The sequence below is a fragment of the Chenopodium album genome, chromosome 11 (genome assembly GCF_948465745.1).
Source record: "Chenopodium album chromosome 11, dcCheAlbu1.1, whole genome shotgun sequence".
NCBI classification, from domain to species: Eukaryota; Viridiplantae; Streptophyta; class Magnoliopsida; order Caryophyllales; family Amaranthaceae; genus Chenopodium; species Chenopodium album.
In genome coordinates, this window is record NC_137844.1 from 51,360,107 (window position 1) to 51,375,378 (window position 15,272).

Consider the following 15,272-nt stretch of genomic DNA (forward strand, 5'->3'; position numbering starts at 1 on the left):
GGAGCTAAGGAGGTCAAACCTTGAAGCTCTATAATAGAGTAATATGCAGCAGAGCTTTGATGAAAGAGGCGTGAGAGAGATGAAGTAAAGTGGGTTTTTTTTTATATTAATACCAACCGTTCGATTGTTTTGTATGGATGGCTAGGAATCCTTCTCATCCTTCTCATTTTAAGATTTTTTTCATTGGATCACAACCCTATATATATATATATATATATATATATATATATATATATATATATATATATATTTATTGGGTAGAAATTTGAAAATTTACTTTTACAAATATGCGTAATTTTGACAAATAAGCCAGGCTATATGACCAATATGAGTTATACTGTTATACCAGTACTTATCTAGCACGTTTTTGTAAAAATTTCATATTCAGTTAACAATACATAGCTCTATGTTAACACATTGACAATTCATTTGTATTTTTTACATTACGGAGAGGAAAAGGCTGGAAATTGGTTTAGTTAATTCAATATTTTCTCTGAATTAGCTAATTCCATTTTTTTTTCTTATTCTGTACCTTGATAATAATTTAGTTGCTGGATCCTATAAATTAACTCATATAACTTGACTAACCAGTGATAAGGCATTGGAGGTGGTTTACTTGTTCTTGTAGTAATATGCATAGCCATCTGGTCCCGGAAGAAGAAGTCTGATCTAGTCTCTCAATTTTCAGATCCCAGAGTGCCTCTCTTGCCAGTAATAATGCATCAGACCTTGAAAAGGGGAAGTAAATTCTTTGACATGCCACTCTTCTCATATAGTCAACTTGTAGAGTCGTAATGAAGTCTGATCTGGTCACTCAATTTTCAGATCCCAGAGTGCCTCTCTTGCCGGTAGTAATGGATGAACTGTTATTGTGCTTATAATGTTCTTTTTACTCACGCTAATTGACAATGCCATTCAAAGAATAAGGTGATAATCACATGAATATTTATCAAAAGATATAGATAATTTGATTAAACAGACCACCATAGGACATACCTGCAAATGCATGGTGTCAACCAATTTAGTGGCTTTTTGATAGCCGAATTTAAAGATCATTGTATATTATGTAATTAATTATAATTGAAATAATGTTTGCCGTAATAGCTTCCAAATCCTATGAATATGTCTGACAATCCTTGTTTTGCCTTCAATTTTAGTTAACTTATATCAAAGGATTTAAAGCCTAATGATACGATAATCGAAAAGGGAGAGTTTTTAGTACATAGAAAGTTGGATCACTAAATAAATTGCTGCTTATTATATTGTATATACTATAGAGGCTACAAACTGGATGTTTGGATCATGTTCAAGTAAGGTCATAATTGAGTGATGATTCATTGTTATAAGAACAATCGACAACTCAAACCTTCATATCTTGAATTTCACTTTAGCCGTTTGCTTTGTTTATAGTGGGTTATAACATATTAAGTATTTATATGGTGAAAGGGGCAAAAGAAGTATAGTGGAGGAGAGGAGGCAATATTGATTAAGTTGCTACTTTATGGGTCTAAGATATGACATTGCTTGCTTTTGTTTTCTTTCGGGAAAGAGATTCGATGTGTCTCTTCCACCAAATTTGCGTTTTAGAAATATCACTATTGATTGTACCCATGTTTGATTACACTGATTTTTTAATGCAATGCATTTTTCCTGTGCTGGTGTCTCTTGACTACACTGTTTTTTTTTATTGCAATGCATTTTCTGTGATGTTGTCTCTTGATTATACTGATGTTTGATTACAATTTATATTATGGTTGTCTATATATTGCTATGTTTTTATCCAAAGCAGATCTGATACTCCCAGCAGCAAGTCTGCAACAACTACACCTAGAGTTACCAAATTAGTTAAGGTAGTATAACTTAAATCAGATGCCGATTCACCTTCTCCTGTTCAGAATTCGCAGCTTTCGATTCAAAACCATCCATTACTTGATCCACCACTTGAGTTTCGACACCAAAAGTATGTTTTAACTGATTCCTTGATATCTCATATTCAATTAAAGTTTTTGGTGTTGTTTTATCAGTGTAGGGTTGTAGACACCCATTTGTGTCTCCCCAAAACCAAACCCAGTGATGAATGCCTTTCACGTCGAACCATTATCGAATGAGGTGAAAGTGGTTGAAAGTCAAGTGTTGCGGTTTAGTTTTAATTAAAATTCTCTTCTCTCTGTTTTTGAAAATAACTCTATTTATTTGAAAATAGCCAAACCAGTTTAGTTTGGTCCATAATTAAGGTCCAATAATAGTGTAGTTGGATGGGGCTTGAAAGGACCTTTCCAACGATATATTATAAGCCCAATTCCGATGAATATTGAGGAAGTTATGGCCAATATACTAAACTGGGCCCGGTTAATTATTTAAATACGGCCCAATGATCTAGAGGAGGGCCCAATGTTAATTATTATTCCTAAAATTATTAGGATTAATTATAATTTTCTGGAAGTTTCTAGAAGATTCTTTTTAATTCTAATATTATTAGATTTAATAATTAATTATTTTAAAATAGACTTTTATTTGGAGTAAAATATTATTTTATTATCTTAAAAATACGTATTTTATCTTCTGTACGGATACCGTAGATCAAGTTGATTAAAGATCGGATTCCGCGTGAAGAAAACGCGCTAATACAGGTTGTCGCCAAACGACAAGTCTGTCGCCGCGCGACAGACCTTGTCGCCTCGCGACAGACATTGTCGCGTCGCGACAGAGTCGATTCCTGGCGACAGCGTGTAGTTTTATTCCTTATCAAATTCTATGTTTTTCCGGACTATTTTCATTATAAATAGGGTCCGAATTCCTGTTTTCAGAATCATCAATTACCATCAACTCTCTTCCTTAATTCTCTCTATTTTCTCTCTAAGCAATATATGCTTTCTTTCTCCCTCTCTTTCTAAACTAGCTTTTTACATACAATATTCCGCATTCACAAGACTTAGAGTCTCTTAGCCAAGTTCGAAGTTGCCTTCACCCTAGACGTGAAAGGTTGATATTTCTGAGGGTTTGGTCCAAAACTAGTCAAAACTTTATTTGATTTGATTTTAATTTAATTCTTTAATTATTTTTTATTATTTTCATTAAAGTTTACTAACTTGTGTATTTTGTTATTAGAAAGAGGTACGAGGCTTCAAAGTATGTAATCTTATTACTCTCTTTCAATGTAGAAAGCATGTTTAGATTTGTTTATTATTGTCTTATAATTCCTAGTATCATGTTAGGATGTTTAATATTCCTAGTATCATGTTAGGATGTTATTATTGCTTTCTAGTATCATGTTTAGGGTGCCTTTAATCTTTTCTAATATCATGTTATCATGTTAGTACCATGTTAGGTTTGAAGCTTTGATCTTTATTGTTTAGTGACATGCTAGGAGTTGTTATTAATCTTGTTAGTATCATGCCTAGGATCTTGCTATTATTATTGAGCTTTATTATGCCTTATCATGTTATTATCATCGTTGTTATTGTTTATTGATTTATTATTATGTTGCTTGATATTATTTATGTTTTATTGTTATTGCTTGATCACACCTTTTATGATTGATAAAGGGAATTCGTACTTGAAATCACGCTTAATAAGATAATTAATAATTTGATTTAGGCTAATGTGATTTTAACTCAAGTGATCGCCAATAATAGTATTATTTGTGCATTAATTTCAACCAACATAGATTAAACAGGTTAGGTTTAATATAATGTTTGTATGTTATTCGAAAAGCGCGCATGAATACGAGCAGAACAAAGTAGAGGCCTATTTTATAGGGCGGGTCCTTTCTTTTGTAGATTGGATTCGTACCCTCATCCCCGGACCCTATTTGGTTCAAGACCTTATGGAGTAGTTGATGGTCCTTTTGGATTGTCTTTTGGGTTTACAAGTTCCTAAAACTTGTTGGCGACTCTTTTTGCTCTTTTTCTTTCCCTTTGGAACGCCACCGTACTTTAGTGTATGATCACAGTGGGGTTCAAGTTTGGGGTTATCGTAATGCTTGAAATATTCCCTACAAGGGTGTACTTGGATGCTCCTGGTATAATCTTTAGAACTCATCTATATAATAAAAATAGTTGTAACTTGTAAGTGATAATTTATGACAAATATCGAATTTGATTTGTTGAAATATAAGCTTTAAGGTGCTAATATCTCTTTGTTGATTATATAGGTGTATTTCCAAGTAAATTTGATGATTTATTGGCTGGTATTTACTGTTAGAACAGTAGTTTCAGCTACTTATTATCGAATGTGATTGATGGGAATGTGATATTCTTTTATGAGAATTATATAGGATTGCCAGGAATGCAATATTCTTTAGTGGGGATCGAATGGGATTGGTTGGATTGAATATTCTGATGCAAATCTTTGTTATTGTTCATTCAGGCCGCGGCCACGTATTTTTAAGCCATAAGAGTTGCACGCCCAGTTATCAGCTGTGCAAGATGCTCTGAATAAGGCAAAAGGTTGGCTATAGAACCCGCGAAATATTTGAAAGCCTCTCTTTTTCACTGTATGCAGGATGATAGACAAACTTCATGGCGGGTGCAGGCAGTGGCTTTAGGACCCCGAGACCCGTGAGATTTAAAAGCCGAAAGCCCTTGCCTCATCCTTGGAGGGGTTTGGAGGGCGAAGAACTCTCGGAGATAGCAGGGATCCTTGACTGTGTATATGTGCACATGAGTGGGTTTATTGGTGGATGGCAAGAGCTTCCTTGAAAGCATAAAGCAGGTTTTAACCACTGGACACTTCAATCCATATATCTTACATCAAATTTCCTAGATTTGGGAGATAAGGTATCTTAGAGCTTAAGGATGTCCAGTACCTGTATTTAAATTTCCTATGGATCCAATCAGTCAGAAGCGGAGAAGCCAGATTAATTACGGACTCCAACAATGGGTGCTTCATGGCTGTTCTTTGCGAGGTCAGTCCAGCTTAAAACATTAGCATCGAGAAGCTCTCTGCCTTTTATTTCACATGTACGCATCATGTTTCCCCACACTTGAAGCACAAAGTTTATATGAGTGTTGCCCTTGATGTTTTGATGATAACACAAGTCAAACAAGAAAACTGATGAATTTTGTGAGTCTTGCAGTCTGTATATAAGTCACAGGATTCACTTGAAGCTAAGGGAAACAAAGAGCTAAAAGTCCAAGGGATCAGCTGAAGAGTTCCTGAAAAGGAACTAGAGCTTCGGAGCAGAAGCTAAGGAAAGAAGACTCGGAGAAGAGACTTCTAAGAGAAGCATAAAGTCTGAAGTATTTTTCTATTTTAGATTTTATGTAAGTGAAAATTAATTAGAATTAATGCTAAGTGGAATGCATTTGAAAAAGATAATTATTGACTTGCTAAAAAATAGGAGAAGTTGTTTGAGATAATCTTTTACTGATTTTATCTTTTAAACGCTAAGGAGTTATTTTCTGAAAATATATCTTTGCAAAACTAATTTCCTAAACTTGCGCTACTGGTTGTTTGATTCAGTCTTCCCCACTAACAAAGATACTGCTTCCTTAAGAAATAAACGTGCTCTGGTTTTTAGGACGCGATTAAGAACTTTGGAAGTGGTATTGAGTAGTGGAGAGGATATGAAATAGAGGTGGCGCAAGTAGTGGAGATTATGGCGTTTTCTCCAAGCAACATTCTTCTATAAATATCGAAGTTATTTTCAGAATAACTTCACCCTTGCTCAAATACTTTTATCCATCTTTTGTTTATGAAAAGAGTCAAGAGTCGCATTCCACTAAGTGTTTTTCTTAATTACTTTCACTAGAGTTTGTCATTGAGTTGTAATTTAGGAATTGGGAGTTTGAGTGAACTCTTAGAGAAGTTTGTTGAGAAAGAGAGAGAAGAGAATAGAGAAGAGAAGAGTAGCAAGTAGTAGGACTTGCTGCTGGGAACTTCAAGTTCATAGAGGAACTTGAAGATTGATTCTTTAGCTTGTAATAGGTTGTTTTCCCTGTTATAGTGGAGAATCTTTCCTAAAATCCCAAGTTGTCGTGGTTTTTCCTCTTGTTAGGGCCAAGAGGTTTTCCACGTAAAATCTCTCTGTGTTCACTTTAAGTTCCTATAGCTTAATAGTTTTCAATTCCGCAAAAATTAGCTCAATTCTCTTGAACTACAATTCACCCCCCCCCCCTCTTGTAGTATTCTCCTAAAGTAACAATTGGTATCAAAGCCTAATCCTCTCGAAATCAGGACACCCTGAAGAGGAGAATCTTGGCAAGATGAATACTCATAAAAAGCTAGAAGAAGGGTACTCTACGCAACGACCTCCTATGTTCAATGGGAAATTCTATACCTATTGGAAAAACAGAATGGAGATCTTCATCAAAGCAGAGAATTACCAAGTCTGGAGAGTTATTGAAGTAGGAGACTTCGAGGTAACTAAAACCAACGCTCAAAATGAGGTAATTCCTAAACCTATGTCTGAATATGAGAAAGAAGACTTTGATAAAATGGAAATCAATGCAATGGCTGTAAAACTGCTTCACTGTGGACTTGGACCACATGAACACAATCGTGTTATGGGGTGCAAGAACGCTAAGGAAATTTGGGATCTTCTTCAAGTAACTCATGAAGGAACTAATGAAGTGAAACGTTCTAAAATCGACTTACTCATGTCTAAGTATGAACGTTTTGAGATGCAACCCAAAGAATCTATCCAAGAAATGCTTACTAGATTCACTAACATTATTAATGAACTAGTTTCTCTTAGTAGAAAAATTCCTACTGATGAGCAGGTTAGAAAAGTGTTGAGAAGTCTTCCTCAAGACGAGCGCTGGAGAGCTAAGGTGACAGCCCTACAGGAAACAAAGGACTTCACAACGTTCAACATTGAACAACTCGCTGGTTCCCTCATGACACATGAGCTCCATCTAGGAACCAGTAACAGTGAAGGAATCAAGAACAAAGGGCTGGCTCTGAAAGTTGATCAGGAGGAATCTGAAGTAGACGAAGAAGAAGCAGTTATGCTAGTCAGGAGATTCAAGAGAATGTTCAACAGGAACGGAAGGAACTCCAGGAATTTTCAAAAGAAATCTTCTAACTCCAAACCAGACTATGGATGTCACAAGTGTGGATCAACTGACCACTTCATCAGAGACTGTCCTCAATGGGATATTGAGAAAGGAAAAGGGAAGTTCAAAGAACAAGGAAAAGAGAAATACAAGACTCCTTTCTCAAAAACCGATGTCAAGAAAGCTATGATTGCCGCTTGGGGAGACTCTGAAAGTGAGGAAGATGAAGATCAACCTGAAGAGGAAACTGCCAACCTCTGCTTGATGGTAAAATCGGATGACAGGCGAGCATACCTCAAGGAACTTGAAAAGGAGGTAAGTGAAAGTAACTTTGATAATGCAAAACTTAGATCCTTGTCCAAAGATGCTTTGATTGAACTTATTGTTGAAATGGAAATAAATCTAAGTGATGAGTGCATGCAAAGGAAAGAATGTCAAAAGGTTCTTCAAATCTGGAAAGATCATAGTACCTGGCTGGAAACAGCAAGGAATGATATCCAAACCAGATTTGGAGAATTACATGACAAATATCTCTTAATGTCTGAAATGCTTGAAAATGTTAAGAAGGAAAATGTCATGTTAAATGTCGAGCTTTCACAGTACAAACTTGTTAATGCTGATATTAATTCTAGTAGTTCCTCTAATGATTCCATGATGAAATTCAATGCTGATTTTGAAAAACTCAAGCTAGATCTTGATAATTTAAAAACTGACAAAGATAAACTGGAAAGAGAACTACAAGGTAGAAAGAATAGAAGCATTGATCCAAATGCTACTCCAAAATGGATTAAGGATGCTCAAGTCAAGAGAACTGAGGGAATTGGGTATGAGTCCAAACGGAAAGGAAAACAGAAAAAATATGTAGACCTTCCAAGTAGCAAAGTGTGTACTTTCTGTGGAAAGACAGGACACTTACATCCTGACTGTAGAAAGAAAATGGAACATGATAAAAGAAATGTTAAGCAAGTATGGGTAAAGAAAACTGATATTGCGTCAACATCAAAGGAACCCAAGGATCCCGGGGTTCCTGAAACTAACGCCTAAGTTTTCTTACAGGTCCTAGTGAGGGGGAACAACCTATGGTACCTCGATAGTGGTTGTTCAAAGCATATGACTGGAGACAAATCAAAATTTCTTTCACTAGAGACCTATCCAGGGGGAATTGTGACTTTCGGAGATAACAAGAACGGAGAAATCATTGCTAAAGGCAAGATTGGAAAGTCATCCTCCCATGCAATTGAAAATGTGTTCCTGGTCGAGGGCTTGATGCACAATCTACTCAGCATATCACAATTTTGTGATAAAGTAAATTCGGTAAGCTTTACTTCTGATGAATGCCATATCTTCAATAACAGTTCAGGTAAGGTTATTCTAAAAGGAACGAGAAGAGGAAACACCTATGTGGTTGACCTTGACTCAATATCAAAGAGTAGCCTCACATGCTTGAGTGTTATTGAAGATGACTCTCTACTTTGGCACAAACACTTTGGACATGCTAGCTATGCTTTAATTGAGAAACTCAGGTCAAAGGACTTGGTTGTAGGATTACCCTCTATCAAGTTCCTGAATGATAAAATCTGTGATGCCTGTGTAAAAGGAAAGCATGTCTGAAGTTCCTTTAGATCTAAAAGAATGGTCAGTACCCCTAAGCCATTAGAATTAATTCATATGGATTTGTGTGGTCCCATGAGAGTCCAAAGTAGAAGTGGCAAGAAATATGTGTTAGTTATAGTTGATGATTACTCTAGATTTACTTGGGTGATTTTTCTAACAAGTAAAGATGAGACTTTTGATGAATTTGTAGCATTTGCCAAACATGTGCAGAAAACAAGTGGATTCTCTATAATCCATCTAAGATTTGACCATGGTACAGAGTTCGAAAATTCAAAGTTTGATGAGTTTTGCAGGGAACAAGGGATGAATCATAATTTCTCTGCCCCTAGGACTCCTCAACAGAATGGAGTGGTTGAAAGAAAGAATCGAACGCTGGAAGATATGGCAAGAACAATGTTGATAGCAAGCTCCCTGCCAAGGAACTTCTAGGCTGAAGCTGTCAACACCGCATGCTACATAATCAACAGAGTAACCATCAGAGCCATAACTAACAAGACTCCTTATGAACTATTCAAAGGGAGGAAGCCAAATATCTCTCATCTCAGGCCTTTTGGATGCAAGTGTTTTGTACACAACAATGGGAAGAGGAACTTAGGAAAGTTCGATGAGAGAAGTGAAGAGGCCATATTCCTTGGCTATGCCTCAAACAGCAAAGCTTACAGAGTTTATAACAAGAACTCCTTGTGTGTTGAAGAAAGCATTCATATCATATTTGATGAAACTAACTCTCTTATGAATGTGCATGAACATGAAAATGATGATTTTGAAATTGGATTGGTTAGGAACAGGGATGAAGATGAAGAAATCCACAAGCAAACCAGAGAAGAGCAAAGAGATCCAAATGAAGGAACTGCTGAAGATCCTCAGGAAGAAAATCAAGAAGCCCAAACTGATGGAGTGCGGAATAATGAAGAACAGATTCTTGAAGGACATGAAGCAGAAGAAGAAGATGGAAATGTAAATCAAGAAACTCCTCAAATCGGAGTTCCAGCAAGAGAATTCCATCCTAAACCCTTCAAATATCAAGGATCTCATCCCACTGATTTGATAATCAGTGATATAGGCAGAGGAACTCAGACCATATCACAGATGAGAAACTTCTGTGCATTCAATGCATTTCTCTCCATAATGGAACCTCGAAATCATCAGGAAGCCTTAGAAGATGCTGATTGGATTGTAGCAATGCAGGAGGAACTAAACGAGTTTGAAAGGAACAAAGTCTGGCATCTTGAAGTCAAGCCCAAAGAGAAGAAAGTGATTGGTCTCAAATGGGTGTTCAGGAACAAGCTAGATGAGTATGGAACTATCGTGAGGAACAAAGCTCATTTGGTTGTTAAAGGCTACAATCAACAGGAAGGTATTGATTTCGAAGAAACCTTTGCTCCTGTAGCTAGGTTAGAAGCTATTAGAATTCTAATTGCTTTTGCTTCTTACATGGGTTTCAAACTTTACCAAATGGATGTGAAATGTGCTTTTCTTAATGGTTACTTGATGGAGGATGTATATGTAGAACAACCTCCTGGTTTTGAAAATACAAAATTTCCAAATCATGTGTTTAAGCTTGACAAAGCCCTTTATGGTCTTAAACAAGCTCCAAGAGCCTGGTATGAAAGGCTCTCCAAGTTCCTTTTGCAAAATGATTTTAAACGAGGAAAAGTTGATAAAACTTTGTTTTTAAAATCAAAAGGAACTGGTCTTTTAGTTGTACAAATATATGTGGATGATATTATTTTTGGTGCAACTAACGATGTCTTGTGCAAGTACTTCGCTGATCTTATGAGTGGTGAATTTGAAATGAGCATGATGGGAGAATTGAACTTCTTCCTTGGTCTACAAATCAAGCAGATAGAGAAAGGAATCTTAATTCATCAACAAAAGTATATCAAGGAACTCCTGAAAAGGTACAACCTTGATCAAGCAAAAACAAATCACACACCCATGGGAACAGGCCCAAGATTGGATGATGATCCATCAGGAACTAGTGTGGATCAAAAGATGTACAGAGGTATGATAGGTTCCTTACTATATCTAACTGCTAGTAGACCTGACATAGCTTTCAGTGTTGGACTATGTGCCAGGTTTCAATCGAATCCTAAGGAATCTCACCTCACTGCTGTAAAAAGGATACTGAGATATTTGAAAGGAACTGACGAGTTATGTATCTTTTATCCTAGAAGTGATTCTTTTGAGCTGAAAGGTTTTGCAGATGCAGACTATGCAGGAGACTCAGTCAATCGAAAAAGTACATCAGGTATGGTCCAGTTCCTAGGGCCATGCTTAGTCTCATGGGGTTCTAAGAAACAGAACACTGTAGCTTTATCTACTGCTGAAGCAGAATATGTAGCTGCTGCTGCTTGCTGCTCTCAAGTGTTGTGGATAAAACAACAACTCACAGATTTTGGTATGAAATTCTATTGCATTCCCATTTTCTGTGATAACACAAGTGCAATCTGTATCTCTAAAGATCCAGTACATCACTCTCGTGTTAAGCATATTCATATTAGACATCACTTCTTAAAGGATAATGCTGAGAAATGCTTAATTAAATTAGAATTTTGTGAAACAACTAATCAAATTGCTGATATCTTGACTAAGCCTTTAAACAGAGAAAGACATGATATGATGAGGATGGAGCTTGGAATGATTAAGTTGTGTTAAGGAAAAAGCCTTGATGTTCCCTCAAGTAAAAATCTCCAAACTGATGTACATTTTATCTCACACAAATTTGATATGTTTTATTACATAAATATGGCAGATGAATTAAGCATGTATGTTCAAAGTTGTGCATAAAAGTATGATATTTCTTGAAATCCTTGACTGATGGCATGAGCTATGTTGACTTGTTCCGTGCATTAATTTGTATATTCACAAGTTTATCCTTTCAACAAATTTAATCGTTTTGATAATTTCCTTTAATTTTTGTTTTATCTTTACTTATCAAACACGGTTTATCTGATGAATTCAATTAATATTCATCCTCTTCTGTTGAAATAATCCCTTTACATGCAAAATACATTTCATCTTCTAGAGTTATCTTTTATTTACCCAAGGCTATAAATGCAAGTGGCGTATCATCACAATTCACCTCACCTAACCTATATCCTGAAGCGACACCTCACAATTACTCCAGTATAAAGGTGATGGAAAACTCAGAAAAATTTACACCGCTTAAATCAGTCATACCTCTCCCTTTCAAAGAACCTCACTCATATTCACCCATGGATATCTCACCAAAAGACCAAACCCTAACCCCAGAAAAATCCTCTGCTGTCAAAATCCAAGAAATTACCACAGATAAAACCTCAGAAACTCTTCACCAACTTCTTCTTGAATATCCTCCGTCACCAGAAACTACAAAAATGGAAGAGGAACCAAGTCAGCAGCCCAAAGAAGAAAAAATCGAAGAATTAGGGGTTTCCTATAAGCACAAGACAGCAGCGATCAAGCGTCTCGAGGATAATGCAAATCACTTCATATCAGGTCTGAGCTTGAACCTACCTTGGTGTAAAGTTAGTAAGTTCAATGAATTTCTTGAGTTAATTGAATTTCAGAATTGGACTTTTCTGTTAAGTGAATGCTTTAATAAGCCTTTGTATGCTGATGCTTTGAAAGATTTTCATGGGTCTTTTTCGTGTGATAAAGGAAAAATAACATGCACTGTGTTAGGGAAGTTTATTTCGTTTGATTCTGAGTATTTAGGGGAGTTGTTTGAAGTTCCGAATGTTGGGTATGAGCTGTATTTCAAAGGGTCTGTGCAGAAACTTCTTCCTAACATATCAATTGAGTCAATTGTCGAGCATTTCCATGGAAACCCTAAAACCACCTATGTCAATCACAATAATTTTTCCCCTCTCCAAAAATTGCTGTTTGAAATTGTACACAATGACATTGTTCCCAGAACCCAGAAAAGAGATTCAGCCAACAAGCTTGACTGTATTTTCATGTACTGTCTCGAACACAAAATCCCCATAAACTTTCCTTCAACCATGATCCAGCACCTAGCCCATTGCATACCTAGAAATTGGAAAATTGGGTATGGTAACCTCCTCACCACTGTATTTGAAAGCTTCAAAATAGACCTCACTGACTGTGAACCCCTGTACCTACAGAATAACCAGTACATTCAAAGAACTTTTCTTGAAAATAGGGGTCTGCATGTGGTGTATGGGTGTTTAGAAGTAATGCCTGCAGTTTCTGAAGGAGAAGAAGAGGCAAAAATTGAGGGGGAAGTGGAGGTTGAGGAAAATAAGCAAAGGGGAGGAGAGAAGAAAAAGAGAGAGAGGGGGAGAAGGGTCAGAAATCTGGTGTGCAGGAAGAAGAGGGCTTGGAAACAGGGGGAAGGAAGAGAAAGAGTCTAAGGCTATCAAAGAAACAGGCTCCTAAGGAAGTAGAACCTGTTCTCATTGATCTAGGGGAACAGGACTTTGTGAAAGAATCAGCAGTTCCTACTCCTACAGAGTCACCCAAATCAGAACCTAAGGGAACTGGGTTTCCTGAGATGAGCTCCCCAGCTATGCTGAATGAAGCTATCACTCTTGAACTTCAAGAGATTAAGAAGATGCTGAAGGATGTTGTCTTAGAAGTGAAGACAAATTCTGAGAAGGTGGAGAATTTAGAGAGAGCTGTCTCAAGCTGTGCTGGTGATGCCAAGTCACTACTTCTCCAGGTTGCCCAAGCCAGAGATGAAGCAATCAAGCAGGTTGTGGAGAAGATTGCTCTCAAGCTTGATGATCTGACTGCTGAAGAAGTCTGATCCTATTCTCTGCCCCTCCAGCCTATTATGATGATAATGCTACTGTGTTTCTTTTGATATGCCTGAACAATTTCTTTTTATTTTGGGTCTGTAACTTAAAACAGGGATTATGTTTTTTGTGAACTTGTGGATTTGATGCACTTTTGGCCAATGTTTTCATTGGTCTTGGATGATGGTTTATCTATATATTTTGTGCATATTCTCTGCTTTGAATTGCTTATATGATCTCTGCCTTATCATTAGACCATGCTATGGTGCTGTGTTGAGATAATTTGCTATATACATTATGTTTTTGATAATGCCAAAAGGGAGAAAGTATACAGGCAAACTACCTACACACTTATCATCCATCTCTGCTTCAAAGTTTTGTGTCTCTCTGGTTCTCAGTAAGGTATAAAACTTGTCTTCTTTTAAGTTTTTTTTTTCTTTTAGGAAATTTACAGTAGTTTCTTTCATCTCTTGGTTTATTTTTGCTCTAATATGTTTGCCTTGTTTGTCATCATCAAAAAGGGGGAATATTGTTGCCCTTGATGTTTTGATGATAACACAAGTCAAACAAGGAAACTGATGAATTTTGTGAGTCTTGCAGTCTGTATATAAGTCACATGATTCACTTGAAACTAAGGGAAACAAAGAGCTAAAAGTCCAAGGGATCAGCTGAAGAGTTCCTGAAAAGGAACTAGAGCTTCGGAGCAGAAGCTAAGGAAAGAAGACTCGGAGAAGAGACTTCTAAGAGAAGCATAAAGTCTGAAGTATTTTTCTATTTTAGATTTTATGTTAGTGAAAATTAATTAGAATTAATGCTAAGTGGAATGCATTTGAAAAAGATAATTATTGACTTGCTAAAAAATAGGAGAAGTTGTTTGAGATAATCTTTTACTGATTTTATCTTTTAAACGCTAAGGAGTTATTTTCTGAAAATATATCTTTGCAAAACTAATTTCCTAAACTTGCGCTACTCGTTGTTTGATTCAGTCTTCCCCACTAACAAAGATACTGCTTCCTTAAGAAATAAACGTGCTCTGGTTTTTAGGACGCGATTAAGAACTTTGGAAGTGGTATTGAGTAGTGGAGAGGATATGAAATAGAGGTGGCGCAAGTAATGGAGATTATGGCGTTTTCTCCAAGCAACATTCTTCTATAAATATCGAAGTTATTTTCAGAATAACTTCACCCTTGCTCAAATACTTTTATCCATCTTTTGTTTATGAAAAGAGTCAAGAGTCGCATTCCACTAAGTGTTTTTCTTAATTACTTTCACTAGAGTTTGTCATTGAGTTGTAATTTGGGAATTGGGAGTTTGAGTGAACTCTTAGAGAAGTTTGTTGAGAAAGAGAGAGAAGAGAATAGAGAAGAGAAGAGTAGCAAGTAGTGGGACTTGCTGCTGGGAACTTCAAGTTCATAGAGGAACTTGAAGATTGATTCTTTAGCTTGTAATAGGTTGTTTTCCCTGTTATAGTGGTCGTGGTTTTTCCTCTTTTTAGGGCCAAGAGGTTTTTCACGTAAAATCTCTCAGTGTTCACTTTAAGTTCCTATAGCTTAATAGTTTTCAATTCCGCAAAATTTAGCTCAATTCTCTTAAACTACAATTCACCCCCCCTCTTGTAGTATTCTTCTAAAGTAACAATGAGCAATAAGAAAACAGAATTCCAAGAGTATTTAAATTTATTTGGTGCAAAACATCACAATAGATGGTTATGCGTTACATTTCTGAATTCTAAGCATTGCTTCAAATTATAAACTCATCAATCTCTTAATGCAGCCTAATTTCCGAAGTTGACACTAGCACATATGAAGATCGGTCAACAAAAATACTTCGTTTTTTTTAGTTGCTACACTTTTAATTTCATGGCCTCCTAGACAATTTTTTAAGAGAAGAGAGATAAAGAGAAAAATAAGAGGGATCC